Genomic DNA, 20,849 nt, shown 5'->3' with positions numbered 1-20,849 from the left:
AGGGTTTTTCGCGATTTTCTCGGAAACGGCTTCAACGATTTTGATCAAATTCATACCTACAAAAGTCATTGATAAGATCTATCAACTGCCACAAGTCTCATATCAGTAAAAATTGCACCATCTATGCAAAGTTTGATTTTAGATTCCCAATTATCAGGCTTCAGATACAATTTAAACAAAAATTTTCAAGTGGAAAAGATTGAGCGTAAAAATCTCTACAATTAATGTTTGGTAACATTTTCACCTAAAATTGAAAATAAGCTCGAAATTCGAGAAAATAAGATTATTCAATTGCAAACTGTTGGCAACTTTTGATTCTATTAAATCATTCACTATGAAGAGATAGCAGACTTCGTGTATCTGCAGCGCTATTTTCCTGTCACCAGCTGGCTCAGATCTCAGAAAAGTAGACTTGAGATGCACGTGAACACTAGCATCAGTTGATCAATTTTCATAACGGCAAGGAAAGTTGTGTGAGTGTACCACACCAGATTTTTCTCTATTTGACTAGTATAGTGAGGTCCACGTTATAATGGCAGTGATTGATTAGCAATGGTATTGCTATCCTTGTCTTTTATTCAACAAAGCGGATAGCGCTATCTCTTTCTCGCTTTGCTCTTTTGCCAGATCGTCTTTTAACAATGTTGAATTAATAATTAATTAACAAAATATTTCATCTTGATTAAGTTAATTCGTCATGAAATTATTAAAAAATATAATTTATTAATTAATAGAATATAATTGATTATTTTGAACGAGAATGAACAGTTAATATTACATCAAACCTGTATCTGCTACCGTCTATAGAAGGCATTGACAAGACAGAGAGGTTCGGCAAGGTTTTTCTCCTATCTTTCTCCACTGCCATTATAACGTGGACCTCACTATATATGCTAAAATAATACTGAAATTAAGTTTTCACTAGAAACATAACACTATAGAGAAAATTAAGCTCAAGAAGATATCACATGGTTTAGGGCGATTTTTGTTCCAAATTTCAAGCCGATTTTTGGTTAACTCAGCAGATTACTGTCGACTACTGTCTATTATTACTGTTTTGTTGGGGTGAGAGTGTAAGAAGGGCACAGTATGAGAGACTACCAGCGTCACATAGCTTCACCAAAAACAACTACTAGGAATATCAGCTTGAGTTAACTATGGAATTTTTTTTATGAAAGCAAATTTTTGAAATTTTATTCAAACTGTTTCCATATCTATATATATAAAAGCGAGATGGCATTCACTCACTGACTGACTGACTCACTCACTCACTCACTCACTCACTCACTCGCAGAACTAAAAATCTACCGGACCAAAAACGTTCAAATTTGGTAGGTATGTTCAGTTGGCCCTTTAGAGGCGCACTAAGAAATCTTTTGGCAATATTTTAACTCTAAGGTTTGTTTTTAAGGGTTTAATGTTCGTTTTTTAGCATGTATATTCTTCTTCTCCCAATCTCTTAATTATAATTGAAATTTCCATATCATATGTTACTATAGAACTATAATCTAGATAGAGTACCTCTCCAAACAGTTGTTCACTGGCAACTAAATTAATAATTTTGTCAGGTTGGCATTAAGTTGAGTTGACTTTGTTAGGTTGGCACCAAATTGAAGATTTAAATGCATTTATCGCAGAAAAACTGATTGGGCACTGCTACTTCAATCCTGGGAATATTATATTACTAGCCGTTAGGCTCGCTTCGCTCGCCATATCCGTTTAGCCAGACGTTTAGTCTGGACCCCCGACTGGATTGTCCTAACATATGATAAAAATGCTCAAATGAAAAATGCAGGCGAGTGAAGCGAGCCTGCTGATCTCATTCTTGGACGATCCAGTCGGGGGTCCAGGGGGCGGAGCCCCCTGGCTAGACGGATATAGCGAGCGAAGCGAGCCTGACGGCTAGTTACGTCACATATATGACAGTTACTACAAAATGAAGCAATTTGAAACATAAACGTCCTATACCATGGGATATCTTTTTGTGTTTTATTTTCTCCATGTTAAAACCCTGTTGTTATTATAAATACTTGTTTTTGAGTGATAAAGGCCCGGTTGCACGAAAGCCGGTTAAATGTTAACCGTGATTAACTTTACAAGAACCAATCAGAGAAGGCGTTTTTGAAAAGACAGCTTCTCTGATTGCTTCTCGTGAAATTAATCACGGATAAAATTTAACCGGCTTTTGTGCAACTGGCAAAGAGTGTACTTGTATAGTCCATATTTCTTTGAGGAGGGACATTTTTGATCATATTGTACTTACACACAGGTTAATATTCCTCGATCCCCGTCCAAACAGCGCAGGGTAGGGAAATTTTCGTCCCCAAAAGGGAAATAAATAGGTTGGCAACCCTGGTAGGGCCACAAGTGGTCGTTGGCGGGAGAGGGATTTTCTCTCAGGTCTCAGTTTTCTCCGGAACCTAGGTGCGGGAGCTTGGGTCTGTAATCAGGAGCAAGTGTGCTTTTCCTACTTTGGTGCACTCCATCTAAGTAGGGAAACCATAAATTTTCACCATTTTCCAGTGTCCCCTCTCTAAGAATTTCCCCCTCCCAAAAAATTTTCGTATTCACAAGTTTTGTGTGGTCAGGGTAGTTTGTAATCAGGGGAACGTTCACGTTGATATTTTTTCAAAAATGTCTTCTACCATGTGAATTAATTTGTAATCGTGTGAGTTCTAGAACTAGGGTGAATTGATTGTGTTTTGACAGAAATATAAGTACAAATGTGATGTGGTTTGAGGATGAATATCATTGTCCAGTGTTCACTTCGTTATTGATTGATAATTTTCTGTAGGTGAGTAGATTCAACATTCAAGATTCAAGATTTCTTTATTGCGGAAAACATTTATACAAACTGCATAGCATCGTCATAAAATAAACATGATGAATACAAAGTATTTACATCCAAAGAAATAAAAATTTAAAACACAAGCATACAAACAGCACAAAATACCCTCAAATTAGAAACATCAACATCTCAATATTATCAATATAATTTACACTAGATGTTGTGGAATGTCTCCAAATTCTAGATCAACATAAATCCAATCTAAATAGATCTAATTGATCATTGATTAAATTGATAAATTAAGGTGAAATAGAAGGGATATTGTAAATTACACAGAATTTATTTGAGACAAACTTGAGTTTCAAAGCACTTAAGCATAATCATCGGTAGTATTTTTGGTTAGACTAAGGAAATTGGTTGGAGGATTTCCTCATCGAATTTCCCCATCCGATTTCCACAGTCTAACCAAGAATATCACTTATTATCATCCATTTATATATTGATACGATACAATATAATTCTCAACTATGAATTACAGGCTTGAAGCCCAAAACTGTTCCTTTCCCAAATTTGGATAGAAATTGTCCAAAACTAGGTGCCTGAAAGTGTATTGAAACATTTCAAACAAGTTTGACTCGAATAAATTAAGTGGTATTGATATTATCGCTCTCATTTCACCATAAGTTTTGGACTGTAGTCTGTTTCTTTGTGCTTAAGTTCAGTGGTTCTCAAACTTTTTACTTCAAGCCTCCCCCCCCCCTGCATAATTCAGCTGTAAGCCGGAGCCCCTACATGTATAAGCATAGACTACTATACTTGTTGTACATATACGTATACGTACGTATCTACCCACATATTTTATACTCAATATATATTTATTTGAGTCTTGCACATTCTATACATAACCCAATGTTGCAATAGTTTCAATCATAATAAAACAACAAATTCTATACACACAATAAATTATAATTTATTCGGGTACTACAGCTACTATAGTACATAGTTTTTATTTTTTTCTCATAGAAATTAACAATAGAAAGAGCGTCAGTGTGAAGGATGAGCTTGTTTTTTTCGTACAGAGTTTGTTGAAACGAGGTGTCAGCTCCGATAACGCTACTCTAAGTTCCTGGGTCACATCCAGTCTTGATCTATATTCACTTTTCAAGGTAGCTAGAGCAGAAACCCCAGTTTCACACGGATAAATTGTAGCAAATGGAGTCAATATCTTCAATGCCTCTTTACTCAAAATTGGGTGTTCCTTTTGCACACCAATCCAGAAGGATGTGAGAGAATATTCTTCAAACTTCATTTTAAGCGCAAAGTCACCTTGGAGATCAATAAGGTTTTCTTTTTCTATAATGTTGAGGGAGCACTTATTGATTGAGAATTTGAATTTGACAATACAGATGATATAATATTTTATGAGTGAAAATTACTCACATGAAATTTTTAAAATAGAAAGATTGCTTATCGTTATTATTCTAGAAGAAAACTTGAAACATTTCCCAACCAAGCTTTGCGCCCCCCCTGAGCAGTCATCGCGCCCCCCTTGGGGTCCCGCCCCACACTTTGAGAACCACTGCTTAAATTGATTGTAAATGATAGATAAATAAATAATTTATCAATTTGTTCAATAATAGATGATCAATTATATGTTGATCTGAAATATTTATACATTCTAGTTCATGTTTGTATTTATTTTTAGTATGGGGTTATTTAGGATTAGCTATACCATAAAGAAAATATAGAATCAGAAGATATCCATGGTATGGGACGTTCATGTCCCAAAATTCACTGTTAACTGAAGCCGATAGGGCACTGTTAACTGCGCCATTGGGGTATTTTAGCACGAGATATTATATATTATTTATTTGTAGTTGTTTTTGGTGAAGCTATGTGACGCTGGTAGTCTCTCATACTGTGCCGTTCTCACACTCTCACCCGGCCAAAATAGTAATAAAATACAGTAGTCGTCTAAGTTAACAAAAAATCGGCTAGAAATTTGGAACAAAAAATCGTATTCTATAATTTTTCTATGGCTATATTATGTGGATGTGATACACGGCAAAGATAATACAGACAACTGGATAAGGATTGTCGCAAATTGAGAGTGACACAACGTGACATGACGTGACGTGGGTCAGCTAGATGAGTTAATATCATAATTATGATCATTGAATTGTTCACATTGAGACGTAGCTGGCACGTGTGAACATTATAATATGAGCATTATTAACTCATGTGGCAACAATTTTGAGTGGCATTCTTTCTCTCATCTTCTTCTTCTCCTTCTTCTTCTTCTTCTTCTTCTTCTTCTTCTTCTTCTTCTTCTCCTCCTCCTCCTCCTCCTCCTTCGATCTCCTTCTCATTATCCTTCTTCTTCTCCTCTTTCTTCCTCTTATTCTTCTCCATATCCTTCTCAATTCCTTCTTGATTCATATCTACAAGACAATTTACAAACAGAATACCATAAACTTTAAATTAAATATCGGGGCACCGAGCTTCGCTCGTTATTTATTTATTGATAAACAGAGCACAATTCTTCAAAATGATTGGGGAAGGACTGACAGGCCCAGCCCTAAACTGTTTCTTCCCCGAATTTTGATTTATACACTATAAATAGTCCAAAAAGTAGGTTATGTTTCATACATTTGAATTCAGGTCCAATTTTCAGTCAAAATATTTAAAAACAGAAAAGTTCTAATTTAGATTGTTTACAAACCAAATTGAATAACAAAACTAAACTAAACTATCACTTAAAACTGTAAAATAATGAATAACTTTGAATATTATGATACACTCTAATTTAGAGTGATAAACCATGTAATGTCAACAAATCAGATTATTTTGATAGAGTCTATTAAAATTTCTAGATAATATTTCTCGCGAGATACGGTAAGCTGTTTGAATGATTACACAGCTGATCTCCCACACAGGCACACGCATCTTCTGTTATCGAGAGACGATGTTCTTCCAAGGATGAATTATCCTTTTAATGTCCTTCAGCGAGTTTTCCCAGGGATGAGACCTAGTGCAATCGAATCTTTATTATAAACCTACTATTGTCCTGAATTTCGTGAGAATCGTTAGAGCCGTTTTCGAGATACGGTGCAATACAAACATCTAAACATCTGAACATCTAAACATCTGAACATCTAAACATCTAAACATCTAAACATCTAAACATCCAAACATCTAAACATATAAACAGAAGTTGCTAGTTTAAAAGTACAGTATAGGATTTTGCGAATAGGCCTACTGAAAATTCAAAACATTTCCCAAAAAATAACGTTTGATCATTGTTATTCACTTTATCGTGTCAGTATTATTTCTATTAAACGCTTCTCACTCTGCAGCCAATAGTGACAGTCTAAAATCACATTGAAGCACAAACTTCCACCACCGTTTGCGTGAGACATTTTAATACCAGTCATAAAAGTACACACGTATCACACTAAGAATATTTCTGTTTTCTTCATTTTATATTCTTTCCTTTAGTCCTCTATTGAAAGCCTCTCACTCTAACCATGAAATTCACGATTTTTATGGCCAATTTAGTTGTTACCTTTAAATTTACGTCCTTCGCTTACATTTTTAATAAACACGAATCCTATGTTACAGCTTTTTCTGTCAAACTAAATTTGTTCAAATTATATTATTCTACCTCCCATAAATTCTCTGTCGTGATATTTAGTGTTCTACACAAATTTCTCCGGTGAATTTTATTATTCTTACCAGTGACTATAAATAAAACTGGAGTGAATTGAGTCAGGTATTGTAAGATATGCATAAAACTATAGTGACGTCCACGTTATAATGGCGGTGAAGGAAGATTGGAATACAGCGTTGCCGATTCTCTGCCTTGCCACTGCCTTCTATAGAGGATAGTTGAAACCGGTGTATCGGTGATCGATCATATTTATTTGTCAAGAAAATATATCTCTCTAGAGAAGAATGAAGTGTAGTACGATGAAATCTGAGCATCGTGTCAAAAGTTATAAGTGTTTGAAATTTTGATCCTTGAGGTGTCCTTAAGCGCGCCTCTCCACTAAGAAATACTGAAATAGAGTGCATCTAACGGGTGTTTCTCATAGAACATAATCTCATGAACCTATGTCATTGTGCGAAATATCAATGTGAGGACAATGTAGTTGGTGATGATGGTTGATGCTGAAAATTAGGTGTTTTTCACAATACAAGGAGCATTGTCGTCAGGTGTACCTGGAAATCTATATGAGATAGAGCGCTCTACCTGATCTCAGATTGTAGAGCACAAAAAAACGACCAGAGGGATTTTGAATCATACATCTAAATGGTAGCAATCGGAAGATATTGTTAATCAAAAACTAAAATTAATCAAAATTGATTTTTTCCTCAAATTTCACTCATTTTTGAAAAATCATAACTCAGTACTCATTGGAGATAGAGAGTTTCAAATGATCTCATTTTATTAAGAATTTTATGTTCTAAAAAAAAGGCAAGAGCAAATTTTTCTGTCTGATTACGAGATTTGGCAGAAATAGCTGAAAACTGGAAAAAGAGCCGAAAATACGAGGTTTTTGGGCCACTCTGTATCCAGCACAAGGAAATTTTGTATGAAGAAATTGGTTCCGGACTTCTCTTATGTACCCAAATAATATATTAGAAAATCAGAACTACAATATAAATTGCAAGCACACCCCCTTTTTTATGGCTATATTGACTGGACTAATGATACATTCTCACAAGTGAGATTGAAATTTTTGTTAGAACATTTTATTTCTACATTGTTGAAAACGATCTGGAAACGTTGTGGAGGTAGAAAAGGGTAGCGCAATCGGCTTTGTTGAATGATAGACAAGGATAGCAACACCAATGTTAATCAAATACTGCCATTATAACGTGGACCTCACTATGGTGAAACTCGTTCTAAAGTGTCAGTATTGTTTAAATGGGAAGCAATATATTCTATACTAAAGAATTCCAGAATTTTTCAGGGAATACAGACACTTCAAAGTGAATCACTTAACAAAACATGAATTGATAACTGAGTGAAATTCTATATTGATGATATAATAGTTATTTGTGCAACTAGTGCGCAAAGTGTCAGTTTGCTGCACCGAAAGAAACGTCGGAATGGTTTCTTGAGTGCAGCAGAGGAACTTTGCGCACGTATTTCACATTAAGTTTTTCCTACAGTTACCATTGAATATGAAAAGTGGGTAATTATGGGTAAAATTGCCTGAAATCCATCAAATGTTTTTCTGTGTAATTTTATTATTGATAAAAACCTTAATCCTAAAATCCTAAAGTCCTCGTTGTCCTTGGTTATAATATATAATGAATAATAATTAGCGCGTTGTGCTTGGTTGCACCTCTGCTCACTATAGCAGCCACAGCAGTCACTGTTACCAACTTCATTTTGATTTTGCTGCACTGTTGCTCCATATAACCTACTAAGTATTTTGCGTTGCCATGTTGCAAATCTGGAGTGCAGAAAAATTTTTCCCGCACTAGAGCGGAAAAGTGATTCTTTGCGTTCTGTAATCAGTGCAGCAATGGCCACTTTTCAACGTAACTGTAGGAAATAGCTCATTTAAGCACCATGAAATAGCTTATTCTAGCCTACTCACCTATAAATTAAGGGGTCGATATTGGCTATTTTTGGATTTATTACTAGGTAAGTCTGATCTATTTATGGACTGAAATAACCTTCTTACATATCTGACATTGTCTATAGATAGTAATTTCTAATAATATTCTCCACAGTGAGGTTCACGTTTCAATTGTAGTGGAGAAAGATGGAAGAACAGGGTTGCCGATTCACTCTGACTCCATTTTGTCACAGAGTGTACACAGCTGTAACACAAAACATTCCATTACATTTGATCTAATATTAGTTTCTATTCTCTTTGATGATCTCTTTGAATAATTAATTCCATGTCAAATGAGTCACATTCATTAATAAAATATCTCTTACTAGCTGTCAGGCTCGCTTCGCTCGCCATATCCGTCTGGCCAGGGGGCTCCGCCCCCTGGACCCCCGACTGGGTCGTTCAAAAATGAGATCAGCGGGCTCGCTTCGCTCGCCAGCATTTTTCATTTAAGCATGCTTCATTCCATCAGAAAGTCAAAGTACTGAGAAAACGCAGAAAAACTGAGAAAAACGCTGATTTTGGGAGTATATTTGATGAAATATTAAAGTCACCTCATCACAAAATTGGTCAACGATATGCCCAAAATCAGCGTTTTTCCAGCGTTTTCTCAGCTTTATTGAGAACAAATGAACAGAAAATGTTGAAATTTAGTACAGACGCTCACCTAAGGAGTAATATTGTTGTGTTAGAAGGAATTTGCAATAACGTCAAAGATACGCCCATAATTAGCGTTTTTCCAGCGTTTTTTTTTTTGCTTTTTCAGATTTATCAAGAGCGAATGAACAGAAAATGTTCAAATTTACTACAGAAGCTCAGCTAGAGTGTAATAATGTTGTATTAGAAGGAATTTGCAATAAAGTCGAAGATACGTTCATAATTAGCGTTTTTCCAGCGTTTTTCCAGCGTTTTTTTTTTTGCTTTTTCTCAGATTTATCGAGAACAAATGAACATAAATTGTTCAAATTCATTACAGAAGCTAAGTTAGGGTGTGTTAGGAGGAATTTGAAATAACGCCAAAGATACACCCAGAATTAGCGTTTTTTGCGTTTTCTCAGTTATTTCATCAAGTAATAGAAAGGAAATTTTCAAATTTGGTACAGAGGTTCAGCTGGGTTCTAAAAATTTTGTGATGAGGTGACTCTAATATTTCATCAAAAACGCCAAAGATACACCCAAAATTATCTTTTTATTGCGTTTTCTCAGTTATTTCATCAAGTAATACACAGAAAATTTTCAAATTTGGTACAGAGGTTTAGCTAGGGTCTAAAAATTTTGTGATGAGGTGATTTTAATATTTCATCAAAGATACGCCCAAAATCAGCGTTTTTCCAACGTTTTTTCTGCGTTTTCTCAGTACTTTGACTCTCTGATGGAATGAAGCTTGCTCAAATGAAAAATGCAGGCGAGAGAAGCGAGCCCGCTGATCTCATTTTTGGACGATCCAGTCGGGGGCTAGCCAGTCGGCTAGACGGATATGGCGAGCGAAGCGAGCCTGACGGCTAGGACAGTATATATATTAAGAGTGTGGACTGTATATAAGGCTTAGAGCACCTACTTGTTGCAAAAAGAGTGTTTGTGTTGGAGAGCTGAAATCTGAAAAATAGCTTTTTCTGTCGATTTGGAGAAGCAGTGATTTGTCCTTGTCAAGTATCTCCTTCTACTGTTTACTTCTTCCTCGAGAGAGAACTATAGTGTGGTCCACGTTATAGTAGCAGTGGAGAAACATAGCAGAAAAACGTTCCCGATTCTCTGTCTTGCCACTGCCTTCTGTATAGAGAATAACTGATACCGGTATATCTGAAGTAATATTAACTGTTCATCCTTGTTTAATATAATCAATCATATTTTATTCGTCAAGAAATATGCTTTTCAATGATCAAATAATAAATTTAAATAATTGAGATGAAATATTTTGTTAATTAGTTAAATTTCTACATTGTTAAAAAACGATCTGGCAACGTTGCGTAGTTGCGTAGCTAGAAAGATAGCAAAACAACGTTGCCGATCCTCTGTCTTGTCAATGTCTTGACGGTAGGTGATACAGGTTTATTGATGCAATATTAACTGTTCATTCTCGTTTAAAATTATCAATAAATTATCCTATTATATTAAGCGAGCAATTTCTGTATTTTTATATTTGATTATATTTGTATCTGGTTATTTATGTTCAACGGATCTCGAAAACGGCTCTAACGACTTTCACGAATTTTGGAACATAGTAGGTTTATGATACAGTATAAAAATTCGATTGCACAATGTCCCATCCCTGGGAAAACTTGCTGAAGGACATTAAAAGGATAATTCATCCTTGGCTGAAACAGCTGTGGATAGTAAAGAAGTGAGTGAGCGAGTGAGTATGTGAAAAATCAAAATATCGCATCCCCGAAATTCATAAGATGACGTATAGCCAGCTGTGAAATATAAACATGATCATTTTAGAGAATTGTGTTCTGTTTATCAATATATAAGAATCTGGTGTGGCGCACTCACACAACTTTCCTTGCTGTTATGAAAATTGATCACCTGACGCTAGTGTTCCCGCGCATCTCAAGTCTACTATTCAAAGATTTGAGCCAGCTGGTGACAGGGCAATAACGCTGGAGACACACATGAGGTCTGATATCTCTTCATAGTGAATGATTTAATAGAATCAACAATAATTTGCAATTGAATAATCACATTTTCTCGAATTTAAAGCTTATTTTCAATTTTAGGTAGAAATGTTACTGAACATCAATTGTAGAGATTTTCATGCTCAATCTACTCCACTTGATTTTTTTCGTTTCAATTGTATCTGGAGCCTGATAATTCGTAATCTATCTGTATTGATGGGGCGGAGCTCCTGAAATTTTTACAGATATGGGACTTGTGGCAGTTGATAGAGCTTATCGATGACTTTTTTAGGTATGAATTTGATCAAAATCGTTGGAGCCGTTTCCGAGAAAATCACGAAAAACCCTGTTTTTGACAACGTTCTCGCCATTTTAGCCGCCATCTTGAATTGCATTTGATCGAAATTGTTCGTGTCGGATCCTTATAGTGAAAGGACCTTAAGTTCCAAATTTCAAGTCATTCCGTTAATTTGGAGATGAGATACACACCACACACACACACACACACACACACACACACACCACACACACACACACACACACACACCACACACACACACACACACACACACACACACACACACACACACATACAGACCAATACCCAAAAACCAGTTTTTTGACTCAGGGGACCTTGAAACGTATAGAAATTTAGTAATTGGGGTACCTTAATTTTTTTCGGAAAGCAATACTTTCCTTACCTATGGTAATAGGGCAAGGAAAGTAAAGATGATCGTGCTCATATTTCACAGCTGGCTATTATGTCACAGTATACATACAGTATGCAAACTTGGCTATACCCTGACGCTAAAATCCGCCATCTTGTTAGGAAGCGCCTCATTGTAATAGTATTGATGGTAGGTTCGGATCACTTTAATGATCCGGATTAATTGATCTCATTCACTGCCATGAGCCAATCAGAAGACCAGGATTGGAACTTCCCAAGGTCACGTGACGTGTTTAGTATTGGCGTCATGTAAAAAGCATTGGATGGATAGGCGTTTGATTACAAGTTTCCATTCTGTACCTATTCTGTGATTATGTCATCTTATGAATTTCGGGGATGCGATATTTTGATTTTTTACATACTCACTCGCTCACTCACTTTTTTACTATCAACAGCTGTTTCAGCCAAGGATGAATCACCCTTTTAATGTCGTTCAGCGAGTTTTCCCAAGGATGAGACCTAGTGCAATCGAATCTTTATATCATAAACCTACTATGTTTCAAATTTCGTGAAAAACGTTAGAGCCGTTTTCGAGATCTGTTAAACATAAATAACCAGATATATAAATACAGAAATTGCTCGCTTAATATAATAGGATGAAGCAAGAAATTATATTTTTCAATAATTTCATAATGAATTTTAATGATTAAGATAAAATATTTTGTCAATTAACTAATAATTCTACATTGTTGAAAGACGATCTGGCAACAGAGGAAAGCAAGGAAGAGATAGAGCTATCCGCTTTGTTGAATGATAGACAAGGATAGCAATACCATTCCTAATCAAACACTCCCATTATAACCTGGACTTCACTATCCTATACTATTAAACGAGCAACTTCTGTTTATATGTTTGGATGTTTAGATGTTCAAATGTTTAGTTGTTTATATGTTTGTATGTTTGTATTTCACCGGATCTCGAAAACAGCTCTAACGATTCTCACGAAATTCAGAACATAGTAGGTTTATAATATAAAGATTCGATTGCACTAGGTCTCATCCCTGAGAAAACTCGCTGAAGGACATAAAAAGGATAATTATTATCCATCCTTGGAAAAACAGCTGATAATAATTATTTTGTCGTCTGTTGTGATGGATGTGGGTGAGTGAGTTAATGTGTGTGAGATTGTGTCAAATTTATGACTCAGCTGTTGAACTTTTGTAATCATTCAATCAGGTACTTAGTGCCGGTTGCAAAAATGCCGGGTTATTTTCAATCCTGATTAATTCCAGTAGATCCATCTTTTTGAAATGGTCTTCTCTGATTTGGTTCACGTGAAGTTAATCAGGATTAAAATTTAACCGGCTTTTGTGCAACTGTGCCTTTGTGGGGGGAATTTTTTGCATTCCTCTGGGAATTAATCTCAGTCCACTGTGATCAGATGGAACATTTCTGTATGAATGTTATTATGATTTCTTCTTTCGTAATAAATTTTTTATGCTTTTGTACTCCAGAGCGAAGCTTGGTCCCCAATATTAGAGGTTACTCGACAAAGACAAATCTCTTCTTTTCGAAGAAGAAGATATTTTTCATTTTACAACGTGGACCTCACTTTAGTAGGAATAGAGTTTGATGAGAATATAATAAAGACAGAAGATGATGAAGAAAGTATGTAAAGTAAACAAGAAGATGGGAGAGGAGACTTTAAATAAGTCTGAGAGATAGATAAATGAGAGAGCTCTATCATTTGATTGACGATAACTGCTCCAATTCTTCGATTGATAGCAGATGATAGAAAGTGATGGAGTGATAACAGAGCTTAATGGAAGTGAAAAGGATAAATGACTAGACCATTACGAAATACACTTTCAGTATTGGTTAAATGGGGACGCAGTGACGTCATTTGAAAGAAATGCTGTCAGTTTATAGTGAATCACAGTCACTAGTTTACCGTGTTTTGTTTGGAGGAAGAATCCGAAATAGATTTTGTTCCAGATTCTAGAAACTGTTGAAAAAACAGGAAACTTCTTTTAACTGATGGAGATTGATTGAGAGTCCTTAGGCTGATATCTTCAATTGAAATCAAGTTTTTGTTGTAACTAAGTAGGTAGTTTGACATAGGATGAGAATGACTTGATATTTTGTCCAGAACCTCGTAATTTAATTAATTTGAGATACTAGTTTCGGTTATTACACGGTTTAATTCATATTTATAAAAGCGAAATGGCACTCACTCACTGACTGACTGACTCACTCACTCACTCACCCACTCACTCACTCACTCGCAGAACTAAAAATCTACCGGACCAAAAGCGTTCAAATTAGGTAGGTATGTTTAGTTGGCCCTTTAGAGGCGCACTAAGAAATCTTTTGGCGATATTTTAACTCAAAGGGTTATTTTTAAGGGTTTAAAGTTCTTCTGGCATGTATATTCTTCTAATTCCAATATCTTAAAAGTTATTATAATTGAAATGACCATACCATATGTTAATATAGAACTATAATCTAGAGAGAGTACCTCTTCGAAACAGTGTTCTGGTAACTAAATTAAAAATTTTGTCAGGTTGGCATTAAGTTGAGTTGACTTTTGCTAGGTTGGCACCAAGTTGAAGATTGAAATGCATTTATCCAGGCGCCCTCCTAAATACCAGTTTATCCAATAAGCCAAAATTAGCGTTTTCTCAGCTTTTCAGCGTTTCCTTACCTTTTTCAATAATTGATGGAATATATTAAAAAAAATTCAGTCCACAGGTTTAGCTGAGGTGGAAGAATTTTGTTCGCCAAAGATACGCCGATATAGTAACAGGTGTTTTTCAAGATCAAATTGACATAATACGTTCAAATTCGGTACAGAGGTTCCGCTGAGGTCTACATGCAGGCTATCGAAGTGAGCCCGCTGATCTCATTTTTGGACGATCCAGCGGGGGTCTAGGGGGCGGAGCCCACTGGCTAGACGGATATGGTGAGCGAAGCGAGACTTACGGCTAGTCTATAATATAATAAAGGAATAATTGGCTTATAAATGTAGGATGAGGAATTCACGAATGAGGCATCATCCACTACCTCCGTAAACAAAGCCGTAGTGCATTCGTGTGACGTCAATACACGTAGGGCTCCTACACCAATCGAACTCCTAAACCAATTAGAAAATTGATTTCAGCTGATCTATATCAGCTAGTGTTTTTATTGGTGTAGGAGCCCTACCAGTGATGACGTCACACGAATGCACTATGGCTTTGTTTACGGAGGTATTGCATCATCACGTGTGAACTACTCAACTGATTAACTTGAAATTTCGCATATTATAGATTCTTATTTAATATGATAAATATCGGGTCACCGAGCTTTGCTCGTTATTTATTTATTGATAAATAGAACACAATTCTTCAAAATGATTGGGGGAGGACTAACAGGCACAGCCCAAAACGGTTTCTTCCCCAAATTTTGATTTATACACTATAAAGCTGAGTTTACACCAAAGCTATTAACAAAATGTTAATCACTTAAACCTTATAGATTCTATTAGATTGAACGGAACTTGACAAACACATATGTTCATCATGTGTATGATCAGTTATGTTCATCATGTGTATGATCAGTTATGTTCAATCCTAATAGAATCTATAAGGATTAAGTTATTAACATTTTGTTAAGGTTAGGTTAGGTTAACATTTTGTTAATAACTTTGGTATAAACGCAGCTTTAATAGTCCAGAAAGTAGGTTATGTTCCATACACTTGAAATTCAGGTCCAATTTTCAGTCCAAATATTTGAAAACAGAAAAGTTCTAATTTAGATTAATTAAGTAACTGAGATTAGATTCATTCTAATTTTGGTTTGAAAACCAAATTGAATAACAAAATATCACTCACTAATCACTTAAAACTGTAAAATAATGATTAACTTTGAATATTATGTTATACCATGTCATGTCAACAAGTCGGATTATTTTATTAACTCTATCAAAATTTCTAAATATTTCTCGTGAGATAAGCTGATTGATTACACAGCTGATCTCCCACACAGGAACACGCATCTTCTGTTATCGACAGATGACGAAATTATCATCTATTTTTCCAAGGATGAATAATTATTATCCTTTTCATGTCCTTCAGCGAGTTTTTCCAAGGATGAGACCTAGTGCAATCGAATTTTTATATCATAAACCTACTATGTTCCAAATTTCGTGAAAATCGTTAGAGCCGTTTTCGAGATCCGTTAACATAAATAACTAGATATGAAATTAACCATATATAAAAATATAAACAGATAATAATTATACAGAAAATTTCTCGCTTAATATAATAGGATATTCTTTTGAAAGCAGTGGCAAGGCAGAGAATTGTCACGTTTTTCTCCTATCTCTCCACTTCCATGGACCTCATTAAAGATATACTATCCAATTATATCTATAGTGAGATTTAGGTTATAAAGTCAGCATCTGATTTAGTTTGGTTTCCTTTCCTTGTTTGTTAGTAGAAAAACAAAAGCGGAAAAGAGCATGCTCCAACCGGCACGGTTTCAAGAATTCTTGAAACCTTTAATTCTTGAACCGTTTCAAATCCCTGCATTCACCGTTTCATTGTTCTTGGATCAAGCGGAAATACGTGAAGTGGGAAGTACCAACATTCAATTTAAATTATGAAAATTTATTATTGAATCATTGAACGATTTATTTTCTAGATGAATATTTTAGATAGAGTCTATCTTTATCAACAAAACTCAACAATTCATATTAGATGATATATATATATATATATATATTATATATATATATATATATATATTAAAATATGATATCATCGAGATAACTGGAAACATAGCCATCTACTACAGATGATGGGAAAAATATGGTTGCTTATTGTATGTGCGATTTTCACTGCCTTTTAAACGTTTATCCCATTATTTATTTATTTATTGGTTGAAGCAAATATAAAAGTAGTCGGAAAAGAAAAAACAGGCCATTGCCCAAAACTTCTTCAATTTCCTAATTTTGTCTCATATTGTCCAAATACTATTTCCAAGTATTCATGTATTTTCCATTTCAATTTCTAAACCAAATCATTAATCTGTAATTACAAATCAGAATGAAACAGACAATTTCAAATTGAGATAGATAGATAATAAAACTTTCATAAAAGTCTGGTGTGGCACACTCACACAACTTTCCTTGTCGTTATGAAAATTGATCAACTGACGCTAGTGCATCTAAAGTCTACTATTCAAAGATCTAATCCAGCTGGTGACAGGACAATAGCGCTGCAGACACACGAAGTCTGCTATCTCTTCATAGTGAATGATTTAATAGAATCAACAGTTGCCAACAGTTTGCAATTTTTTAATCTCATTTTCTCGAATTTCGAGCTTATCTTGAGTTTTAGGTGAAAATGTTACGTAACATTAATTGTAGGGATTTTAATGCTCAATCTTTTCCACTTGAACTTTTTTGTTTAAATTGTATCTGAACCCTGATAATTGGGAATCTAAAATCAAACTTTGCATAGATGGGGAGGAGCTCCTAGAATTTTTACAGATATGGGACTTGTGGCAGTTGATAGAGCTTATCAATGACTATTTTAGGTATGAATTTGATCAAAATCGTTGGAGCCGTTTTTGAGAAAATCGCGAAGAACCCTGTTTTTGACAACATTTTCGCCATTTTATCCGCCATCTTAAATTGCATTAGATCTAAATTGTTCGTGTCGGATTCTTATATAGGACCTTGAGTTCCAAATTTCAAGTCATTCCGTGAATTGGGAGATGAGATATCTGAGATCTGAGATATATGAGATATGAGATTGTTTTTATTATCTACATGTAACCACTGTAAATAATTTTGCTATAGTAATATTCACTCATTCTGTTTAATCAGGATTTAATTTCGAATTTGAAACAACCATGAAGAGTTTTAGTGCTACAAATTAAAACAATAATCATTCACCTATCGTCAAATACTACATAGCAACACTGGAAACAAAACAAATATCTCGATTTATTTGATAGATTGACAGAGTTTTATCAGATAAAAGTGTTGAAACCGGGTGAGAAGTTGCTGAAATGAGGCGGGGTCCTAGGGGGGTGGAGGGTGATATTGTTGTATATATGACAAGAGGGGAGGCGGGAGAGAAGTGCCCTGCTGTCATTTTGGAGTTGGGCCAATTTTGTTGACATTTTTTGGGGGTCCTGAGAGGTGGAGAAGGAGGTAAGAGAAGGAGAAGGAGGAGGAGAAGTTGGAAGAGGGGGAGGGTGACGTTGACAAAATTCGCTCACTCACCGCTTTTGCACAAAAGGCCGCCCTCACGCCTCTCCACTACCCTAAGCGATTATGAAACGGTTTTATATACATATATTTATCACGTTTGCGTATAAATGTGGGGTGAAATATTCTATTTTGATGGTGTGACGTCCATACTAAATTGTCTACGTGTCACTTGCAATTGGGGTGTTTTTCTGCGGAATCGCATTTCTATTCAGGGTTTCTCCAAACGGGGTCAACTGTAGGAACAGCTGATCTCACACCCAACAAAAAATATGATGGATCTCAAGTGATTTACTATAGTTTTCGCCAGACTATGGTGAGCTCCACGTTATAATGGTAGTGGAGAGAGAAAGCAGAGCAACGTTGCCGATTCTCTGCCTTGCCACTGCCTTCTGTAGAAGATAGCTGATACCGGTATATCTGATGTAATATCCACACTGTTGATTCGTGTTGGAAATCCTATTATATTAAGCGAACGATTTCTGTGTATATCTGGTTATTTATGTTTTACGGATCTCGAAAACTGCTCTAACGATTTTTACGAAATTTGGAACATAGTAGGTTTATAATAGAAAGATTCGATTGCACTAGGTCTCATTCTTTGGAAAACTCACTGAACGACATTAAAAGGATAATCCATCCTTGGAAAACAGATGATAATTTCGACATCTCTCGATAACAGAAGATGCGTGTGCTTGTGTGGGAGGGAGACAGAATTATTTCCAGCAGTGTAATCATAATCAATCAGCGAGAAATTTTATCTAGCTAGACTATTTTTGATCTAAATGATCAAAATTGGTAGACTGCGATGGGCTGGCCACCTTATGGACGGCTGGATGGACGGTGTTGACAAGGACGCACAAGTGATTGGAGCCAGAGGTTGGAAAGCGAGGGCGGAAGACAGAGACGAATGGAGGCGAATACTGGAGGAGGCCAAGACCTGTAGCGGGTTGTAGCGCCACTGATGATGATTTGATCAACATAATCTGATTTGTTGACATGACATGATAATCCTCCTAAACTAGAGAATATCATAATTTTCAAAGTTGATCATTATTTGACAATTTCAAGTTATTGGTGAGTGTTATTTTGTTATTCAATTTGGTTTGTATATAATCCAAATTATAAATTTTTTGTTTTCAAATGTTTGAACTGGAATTGAACCTGAATTCAAGTGTATGGAACATAACCTACTTTCTGGACTATTTATAGTGTATAAATCAAAATTCGGGGAAAAAATAGTTTTGGGCTGTGCCTGTTAGTACTTCCCCAATCATTTTGAAGAATTGTGCTCGGTTTATCAAAAGTCAATAAATAAATAACGAGCGAAGCTCGGTGCCCCGATATTAAGCAATTATAGTCTGTTTGTTTGGGATCAATTTCGAATGATTCAATAATCAATTTTCGTAATAATTAAGATTGAATATTTTGTTAATTGACTAGATTGTTGAAAAACGATCTGGCAACGTTGCTAGGAAAGGCAGAGCTAGAAAAGGATGTCGCTTACTGCTTTGTCGAATGATAGACAACTAAAAACAGAACAACTCCAAAAAACAAGAATGTGGAAATATTTTAGGTTAGGAACACTTTGTTGTCTCAGCTCGACTAGTTAACCTAGGCTTACACCAAAGTGATTAACAAAATGTTAATAACTTAATCCTTATAGATTATATTGGATTGAATATAACTAATATGAACATATGTGTTTGTCAAGCTCCGTTCAATCTAATAGAATCTATAATTAACATTTTGTTAATAACTTTGGTGTATCCCAGCTTTAGTTCGGCCGGACAGAGCCGGAAAATCCCATTCAATTCGGATCGAAAAATTGATCGGCCGTAGACGGCCGTGCACGGACGTATGAACCTGTTGCAATGGACGAGCATCTATTCCTTTCTTTGTTGGGGGATCGTTCGGACGAGTTCGGTAATTTTCGGCCGATGCTAGTTCGGACGAAAACGGCTCTATAGTGAGGTCCACGTTATAATGGCAGTGAAGGAAGATACGAGAACAACGTTGCCAACTTGACTCCATTGTGCCACTGACTGTACACAGCTGTTAAGCAATTCATCTCATTAAATTTGATCTGATAGTAATTTGAATTCCTTTGATAAAATAATCAATTTCATTCCAAATTAATTAAATTCATCAATCAAATGAATATTTTTATAATATGATTCTAAACTTTGCTTTCATAACTAACATCAGATTTACAAACCTGAAATGGCGGCTAATTTGAAAAGCTGTGATACACCAATCTGAACTTCAAAACAGCAATCAAGTTACTCGGTAGGTATTATATTCCAATTTCTTTTAATAGAAACATAGAAATCCTATATATGATAGAATAATATTTCAATATTATTTATACCAGTACCAGTGTAGGCCTAAACTGAAGCATGGACGAAGTTTAGGAAGGTCTCAAAGCTATCAACTTTTGAAGTGTAATTCAAGTATAGTTTCAAGTATAATTTGTGTTTCTCATACGGCAATATCTAAAAATCATTTAATTTATTTAAATATACATTTGAAATCAATTATACGACTTCTCTACTTTAGCATTTTGTTATAAATCAAAATAAAACATGGCGGCTGAGGATTGTCTGTCTAGTTCTGTACTGTCACTGTCCAAAGTGAAATGAAATATTTCTGGCCAACTGACAACATTGCAGAGCTAGAGAGAGATAGCGCTATCTGTTTTGTTGCATGTTAGACAAGGATAGCAACACTATTGTCAATCGTGCACTGCCATTATAACGTGGACCTCACTATAGTGGACGGCCCACCTTATAGTTCAACCCAACTACGGCTCCATTCACAGTCTATTTTCCGATGTTTAAACTTTCAAGCGACTCAGCGAGTACACTATAATGTTCAATAGGGATAA

General features: G+C 35.5%; 1 protein-coding gene across 2 annotated transcripts in view; it reads left to right on the top strand.

The window, feature by feature from the left end:
- Positions 1-2,433: 2,433 nt before the first annotated feature.
- Positions 2,434-20,849, top strand: part of LOC111046929 — a 151,937-nt gene continuing 133,521 nt past the window's right edge. For both annotated transcript variants that reach the window (XM_039434965.1, XM_039434966.1), the window contains exon 1: positions 2,434-2,794. The gene's annotated coding sequence lies outside the window, so the exon portion shown is untranslated. The remainder of the gene's footprint in view (positions 2,795-20,849) is intronic.

The sequence above is a fragment of the Nilaparvata lugens genome, chromosome 8 (genome assembly GCF_014356525.2).
Source record: "Nilaparvata lugens isolate BPH chromosome 8, ASM1435652v1, whole genome shotgun sequence".
NCBI classification, from domain to species: domain Eukaryota; kingdom Metazoa; phylum Arthropoda; class Insecta; order Hemiptera; family Delphacidae; genus Nilaparvata; species Nilaparvata lugens.
The sequence above is the reverse complement of the archived record's forward strand: the minus strand, read 5'-3'. Positions and strand labels throughout refer to the sequence as shown.